Consider the following 8,513-nt stretch of genomic DNA (forward strand, 5'->3'; position numbering starts at 1 on the left):
CTTTCCTCGTCCTGGTATGATGGATGCTGGTCCGCCAGAAGACAGCAAGCACACTAGAAAAAGAGATTTTTTACGGTACATCATACTACTCAATTTGATGGGTAGTATTAAACTGATCCAACGGTCTGGCTAATTCCTAATTAGGGGCAAATTTGTCCTTTCCATGGTTTAATTATATGATTACCAGCCTGCACGCGGTCGTCCCCAACCTCCGCCATATTCCGATGTCACCAATAATCACAGCCGACCCAGCCTGCAAGTCGCCGCCGGCCACCCCAACCTCCTCCGTCCCAGCTCCACTTGCAGGTCACCGCCGGCCACCCCAACCTCCGCCATCCCAGCTGCACTTGCAGGCCGCCGCCCGCAGGACCTCCATCATCCCAACACTGCCTGCCCTTCTCCCGGCGTGTGCCCTCATCTCCATGGTGGTGTGCATCTCGGAAAGCTCATGTTACAATCCTAGCACACACTAATCCATCACACACTACTAATCCGGTGCCCCTTGCGCGCACACACATTCAAAAGTCAAAACTAAGCTACCAGACGCCCATCATCCATCCAGCACACGCACACAGGTCAGCAACACACATGCCACTAGTACGAGAGGAGAGGGGAGGGACTGAGCTACCTACCTGAGGGAGGAATGGTTTACGAGGAGGACGTACGTCGTTCGCAACGGTGGGCGTCAGTGGTGAGTGGCAACGCAGGGAAGGAAGCGATCTTGGAGATCGGCGGCCGGAGGTGGCGTCCATGGTATGGGGCTCCGTGCGATAGAGAGAGGCAGCTCATGTGCGTCCGAGTAGACGGCCGCCGAGCGGCTGCGTCGAACTGCTGGGCCCGCCTGTGTGCGTCGGCGACCTCGGCGTGTCCTTGGGCTGCGTGAGTCTTAATTTGATTAGTATCCAAAATACCCCTAAGATCTTAATATACTACCCAAATCATGCTGTAGTATTTAAAAATCCGGTGCGTTCGTCGACTTAAATGGACGGCTAATATATCTTAGATGTACCGTAAAAGGTCTCTAGAAAAATGGGCAACTGGAAACCAAGCCATTGAGGAAGTATAGACTCCCAGGACGACCGCCGTCGGAAGCCACCCCACGGCCTGAGCACAACTGCCACTGCTCAAGAAACACAGCTATGACGACCCTCTTGAAAGTACGAAGGCTCCCCAACAACACGTCCGAGATGGGTACGCTACTACTGGCTTGTTCAGAAGGATTTTCACCTGTAGCCAAATGTTCAGAAGACGGACTAAGGATTTTCACCTCTATTCCAAGCATGAGAACGACCCTCATGAGCGTCGCCATCAGCAGCATCGGCGCCGTCGAACATAACTTACGCATGGATACAGACCACCAGGGGTGCACCAGCCCCAACACATCGGAGGGTCCACCGGGTCCAACACACCAGACCAGAGTATCATGACAACGCCTCCTGCACCACGATTGCCTCCCACGGCTACTACCTCGTCGCACTCACAGCTGAAACTGCATACCAGCGCCCGGTGTTGGCGGCTACCCCGTCCGTCATCTGGCCACCACCAGGATTTTCTCCGCAAGTACATAACCTTAGCTCTATTCTTCCCTAAATAGCACACGGGTAAATCCTGAAATAAGCTGAATAAGTACCAATGATGATCTATGAGAAACCTATTGTTATCACCTGTTACTAAACTTAGGTGTGTACGTATGTGCACATAACCTCCAAACTTTTAAGTACTACCCAAGATAAGAAATGATGTAGCGGAGCAGGAATATTTTGCTTGGCAACACTACGTGATATTGCATGTATAGATTGTTTCCTTGTACACTAAGCCCACCTCATATTCTATGTATAGATTGAGGTACATGCACACCTTATACATCATATATATATACGTGCATATTGCACACGATCAATACATTGTGCATTGCAACATCTCTTTACATGGTATCAGCCTAACAAATTGAAAACCTAGCCGCCGCTTCCACATTGCGCCGCCCCTGGGGTAGTCGATCTCCATGACTGACACCGGGGGCCGCGTAGCTCGTACCTAGGCTTCGCCTGCCGATTGCGTTGATCGACTCCTCTAGTGAGTCTTTTTTTCGATATGTTGGTTGAGTTTTTCTCTCTCGCTGATTGACGGATCGGTGCTATGTTTCTTTTGTTTTCTGATCTAAAATCGGTTGGCGTCGCTCGTTGCGGTCGCTGTCTTCAGCGCGCATCTACTTCGTTATGTCCGACTGGATTGAGAGCCGCACAACGACCGAGCTCTGCCGCGCGTTAGCTGGTAGGCGGCTGCTAGCGCGGTCGTGCGTTGGCCTGTTGTCATGAGCCTGCGCCGGTGTGTTGCATGGGCGCGTGTACTTGTTGCGCGCAGGCGGCTGCTCACCATTGTCCCGCGCTGGAGTTGCTCCTTGCATGCACGCTCGTCCATGAATCTTCTTGTTTTCACAACGCGTGTGCATGGATCAGCATGCCTGCCCGACATTGAGTATACCTGCTTCTCCACCGAGCAACAGGCTATCGCCGTGTCCCTTCGTCAGGCCACAGCGCCGCCATCCTGTGGTTCTCCTAGCGGCTGCTTTGACCCATGCCATTGTTGATTCGTCCTTTCAGTCCGTACCGCCGCGACACATGGTCCATGTCGGCATCTCGAGGCCTTTCACGCGGTTGTATCGACCCGTGTGCTGCCGTTGCGTTGCCCCTTCAGGCCGTCGTGCCACGGCTTACGGTCCACCGCCGTCCCGAGCCGTCCGCTCTAGGCCGTTCCCATGGCTGCAGCGACCATCGCGCTGCCACGCTGAGACCCATCGGACAATAGCAAGGGTGCCACACGGTCCCTGCCGCCACCCTGATGTGTTCCCAGCCGTCGCCCCTACCGGCGTGTTGCCGCTGCGTCGCCCCTTGAGGCCGTAGCGCCACGGCACGTGGCCCACTTCGCCATGCCCATGGACTTCTGTGTGGTATGCGTCGTGTGCCTTTCTAGGCACGGGAAGACCATCGTCCACGCCAGTCTTTGTCACATTGTCGCGTTCACCATCGTCTATTTCGTGCACTGCCGCCGCCGCCTCCTCATGCCACCGTCGCCGCCGCCGCCTCCTCATGCCACCGTCGCCGCCGCTCTTCTTCCCAGTCCAAGGCGACTACCTCGACACCAGCAACCCCGACTCGACATCGACCACGGCGTCCCTCGCATGGCTACCCCGACTACGGCTACACCACCCTACGCTCTCGGCTACATCGGCATCGGCACAAAGGGCTACCGCCTTGCTTGAGGATCTCGTCGGTTTCCACTCCAGCCACGAGTTCCACGATGCATCGACCGTTCGACTGTGGGAGGATGTCAGTTGGCTCACCTTTGGATTATTCTTCAGTCTCACCGTCCACGTTGCTACCGTTGTGACTGCGGGGGATGTCGAGTATTATGATTGTTAGGAGAGATAGGATAGCGTAGGATTTTACCCTACCTTGTCTTATACTTCAAGTTGGTCATTATACTCCTATATATATGCCCATGAGGCTCAAGCAATAAACATTCATTACATCAATCCCTATCTATTCCTTCTACACTAACCATTGTTGGAGACAGTAGCCTTACCTACGAATGGCCAGGGGCGTAGCCAGCCCCAGGCTATAGGGGCCATGGCTTGGGGCGTGGTGGCTAGGATGTCCTTTGTATACTGTAGGCAATTTTAACATTGTAGCAACCTTTGTTCAAAAAGAAAACATTGTGGCAACCATAATTCCTGTGGCTAAGAAGGTTGGTCCTGGGCGTGGCCCGGACATGGCTACGCCACTGCGAATGGGTAGGATAAGAATAAGATTGTTGGCCGCAGGCCCGGCCCTGATGGGGGGGCAGGGGGGCGGCCGCCCCGGGCCCCCGGAAACGAGGGGCCCCCAGGTTCGTGCTCCGGCGTTGATACGACTGGACTGGGCTGGGCTAATGTTCCTAAAAAAAGTGACAACTGGCTAATTCTACGTGCACAGCCACGTTTGGGAGAGATCGATCGACATCGAGCAAGAGCGGGCTGAGCGGCGCATTTTAAGGGAGTGATTTCAGAAGTTCACATCACACACGATGAAATCGCCTCCTTTCCGTTTTCGCCTGATCTCTGGAAACCTAATCGCCGCAAGGCTGCGGCGGCCGCCAGGCAGCAGACGCGAAGACACCCACGGGTAACCGTGGCACCACCGATGCCGCAGCTCCAGCCTACGCCTTCCGCCGCCGGTTTCAGAGAAGTTGTCCTATTTCTTGATGATTTCCCCTAACTCTAGCTTATTCCCTAGCTTTTTTGCTTGACATGGTGAACGCTTTTGTCCGCCGGAGTGCTGCACAGTGAAAGCAATGGCATCCTTGACCATGGTCGTCCGTCCTCGGAACCAAATGTGGAAGCCTGTGGACAGTTTCAAGGGTCTTTACAGAGATGAGTGATACATCGCTGGACTGCCACATCCAGGTATGTACTAGATACCATGTAAAACTCCTGAGTTTTTATGCAAGGGAAGTTTTGTAGCTTTCAGCTTTGTACATCTTGTCTGGGTAAAATTGTTTGATGAAAGGTAGTGTTCGAATGCACTTGCAATGTGAAATTACATTCACTTTTTCCCCCGGAAAACCATCGACGAAATATCAAGATACAACTCAATTAGGACTAGTTGGTGCATCTGCAATAAAATAAGAAAAACATGACAATGCTAATATGCAAACAAGTGCACATGAAGTAATTGAAGGTTAGTGACCAAATAATTATTCCTCTATAGAAAATCATAATCATTCCTACTTCATGTTTTCTCAGTAGTATGCTGTACAAGCAAAAAAATAAAGTTGCAGAAAGATTATACAAAAAGTAGCTTTTGAAAGTTAAAGGGCCCCAAGTTTTAGTTTCGCCCCGGGCCCCTAAGATCTCAGGACCGTCCTTGGTTGGCGGAGGCATATAGTTGGAGGATGGCGCACACGATGCATGCCTATTGTATTGCAGGATACTGGCAAACAAGTGCAACGCGTGAATATTATATGTTCACTTGTTGTCAAATATGTGTCATGCTCACCAAAGACGGCATGCTCGATGCACACTTGTTGTCATGCCATGCTTCACTCAATTAACATAGTCCCAAGGTCATCTATAAATACCATCCTAGATAATACGGCTTAAATACTACGCAGCGAATACACATCTACAATTGGAGCTGATCACCAAGAGGGCGGGGCGATGGGAAGATCCGAGCCTGTAGATGCTGGTGGGGGTGGTGACAGGACTGGGAAGACGTCTTGGCCGGAAGTGGTGGGTTGGTCGGTGGAGAGAGCGGCGGCACAAATCAACGGCGATAGGCCGGATGTCTCGGTCACCCTGATCTATTCCGGCCCCCAGTGGCCACCGGGCCACAACCCCTGGCGCGTCGTTGTCCTCTCCAACGAAGCTGGAGTCGTTGTGAAGACCCCTATCATCGGTTAGGGCTACCACAAGCTCAACGGGCCAGGCAGCTTGTTAGCTCCACACAGAGCATAGTTGTACCCACTTGTACCATACTATGAATGTGCTAAGTTGCTGCATCCATGCTTGGTCGGCAGCGCTATAAATAACGTGTAACCCTTGGTATTGAATAAATAAAATAAAGCACATACTTATGGGTAATCTTTAGTTTTTTTTTCTTCTTTCCAGCGTCGGAGGCCTCCACCATTTATAAGACCCCAAAGGGAAAACTATCGACATCTAGAAAACAAAATATACACCATATGAAAATATAGTTCATGATGAATTTTCTTGTATTTTTTTGGTATCCTAGATGTTGATCAGTTTTTCTATAAACAAGTGTGACACTACTGAGAAAACACATATAGGTGGGCTCACATTAGTGGCAGGTATAGTCAAGCACCCGTCACTGCTATTTTGAAAAAGTAGCAGTGGTAGGCACAAATAATGGCCTGCCACTGATCTTTTTGCAGTAGTGGCGGGCAAAATATATGACCTGCCACACATAACGTATTACAAATTTTCCCACGAGGTGAAAGCTAGGAGTGGCAGGCATGTCAGCAGTGCCGCCACTGGTTTGTCTTGCAAGAGTTGCGGGCAAAAAATATGCCTCCACATCAATACTACGGCAACTCACACCAAATATTTTCATAATTTCCAAAGTTTGCAGCGGCGGGCGGTCACCACACATATCAAAAGTTTGCTGCGGCAGGAGTTTTATGGTGCCCATCACCACGGACGCCCTGACGGACAAATTGAGTTGTTTCCCCCCGCTCTCAATGAAATCGGCAAATCCCTCGTCCCACCATCACCTCATCTCCCGCTGTCGCCTTGTCTCACTGTCAACCCATCCGCACCGATCTTGGTATGTCTCTCCCTCACCTCGTCCCCCCATCGAGTTGTCTGCCGCAACCGCCAGGGTTATGACGCTGCCATTGCTAGGGTTAGGGCGCCGTTGCCTCCGCGGTAGTATCAGCTAGTTAGAAAAACAAATTAATTATTGAGTTGCAACTGGACCGTACTAATCAGTTTGTTCCCAGGAAAAAAATAGCACGCTACGGCAAAATAGCACCGACCTGAAAATATGTTATTAGCGTGCTATATCGCGCTATAGTGTGCTACTAGCAAGAAATTGTACACAGACATATTTAGCGAGGCAATTCTCAATAAGCTATAACAACGCACTATTTATTTCAATGGTTTTTTTTGTGACTTCCAATCCTAGCTCAGTGACAATTAAGTTGATTAACGATATAATATTCCTCATATGAGCATGACAACGTGCCTATTCCTAGCTACTGCTCTGGCTAATTAACATATGGATTGGAGAGAATACACCAGCTGAATCCAGCTTACGGAAGGAAAAAGGGAAAACACCACAAGTTGTACATCCTTGCCTGCCGACAAGGAAAAAGGAAAAACATAAAAGGAAAAAGGAAATACACGCGAGCTTTACCACCTCGATAACCTTCAAGCAGTTGCTCTCAAGAGTTTTTATGTTTCTTTATTTCCAAATGTTTCTGCCGACATGTCACATAGCTGGCAACAGTCAAGCTCTCTCTTCTCTCTGATTTTGGCATTAGGCTGATTTTGATTCAGTGATGGCGAACAAGCAATCTCATAATGAATTGTCTGGACCGTACCACTTATTCAGTGGACCATTTATTCGAAAAACCATAAAGTAACAGATGACACGATTAGCTCAATATATGATTGCCACCGGGCATTATCGCCAACCGGCCTGTCTCTATGGTATATAGTTCAACTCTGCCAAGTAGCTTCTTTAGAAGAAACTCTAAGCTAGCCAACGACAGGGACCGCTGCAACACGGCCAAGCTTGTCTCGTGGATCGAGGAAGACGCAGACACGTGTCGAGTCGAACCCCGGCGGGCTTGGGCTGGTCCCAATCTGGAGCACCTCCGTCGTCAAGTCGGGCCTTTGGCTGTTAATCGTCATCACTGCCGGTGTCGCTGGCTCGCCCACCAACTCCGGCCAGGATGTCTTCTGAGAGCTCATCTGTGTGTTACTACTTCAGATATATGTGTGAGGGCTCTCCTGGGTGTGGTGTGGCTGCAAAGGTCTCTGATATCGCAAGGATTTATAGGCTAGGTGTCAAGCTTAATTTTGCATTCCTGCAACAATTTTTTTTTAATTTAGCATGCATACAAAGCCGGCCGCCATGACTGTGTGATGCTTCGATGTTATCACTGCATTTCTGGATAGATCGTTCGCTCACAAAACAGCCAGGCTGTTTAGTCGAGGCGTGAATCACTATATTATTCAGGATTTATAGGCGTGATGCATTTGAGGACAACATCTCCATGGTGTACCCCTAACTAGTGATTACAATATTTTGCATAATACAAATCCATGGGTTGATACAAAGATCAGAATGATAACGTCTCTACATCAACGGCCTGTAACGGCCCATCCTTGATTTCATCTAATGCCACTAGCTAAGCCTGATTGAACAAGTCAATCAGCTATTATTTGTATCTTAAGGGTCTGGATAGTATGTCCGTCAGATATTTTGGACCCATGGGAACAATCGGCAAACTAAACAAAGATGGTGATAAAATCGAAGCCTATCGTGCTGCTATATATTATATGGTAATAAAACATAACACATCACAACCCTATAAATATCCTCAGAACGAAGCGAGAGGTCTTTGCACCAACTAAATCCTGGAGTTTTGATCTCATGTTGTAGTAGCAGTAGTAACACGATGAGCTCCGGCAAGACATCCTGGCCCGAGCTGGTAGGCACGCAGACCAATCCAGGACTAGTGATCATCAACCACGACAGGCCTGACCTCCAGATCGTGCTGCTGCAGGTGGGCACCGCAGTGAGCCCACCTGGGTTTCATGCCGAGCGCGTTGCTGTCTTCTTCGACGAGCAAACTGGCCTCATCGCAGCCGTCCCTGCAGTCGGTTAACTCGATCATATGGCCCCGACGCTACAAGAGCCATGGAGTTATTTGTAGTATGTCATTTATGCTCATAGACATTTCAATAATATGTTATGCCTTGAGTATACAGTGATCTATAAAGAATAATG

Source organism: Triticum aestivum, chromosome 1D (assembly GCF_018294505.1).
Source record: "Triticum aestivum cultivar Chinese Spring chromosome 1D, IWGSC CS RefSeq v2.1, whole genome shotgun sequence".
NCBI classification, from domain to species: domain Eukaryota; kingdom Viridiplantae; phylum Streptophyta; class Magnoliopsida; order Poales; family Poaceae; genus Triticum; species Triticum aestivum.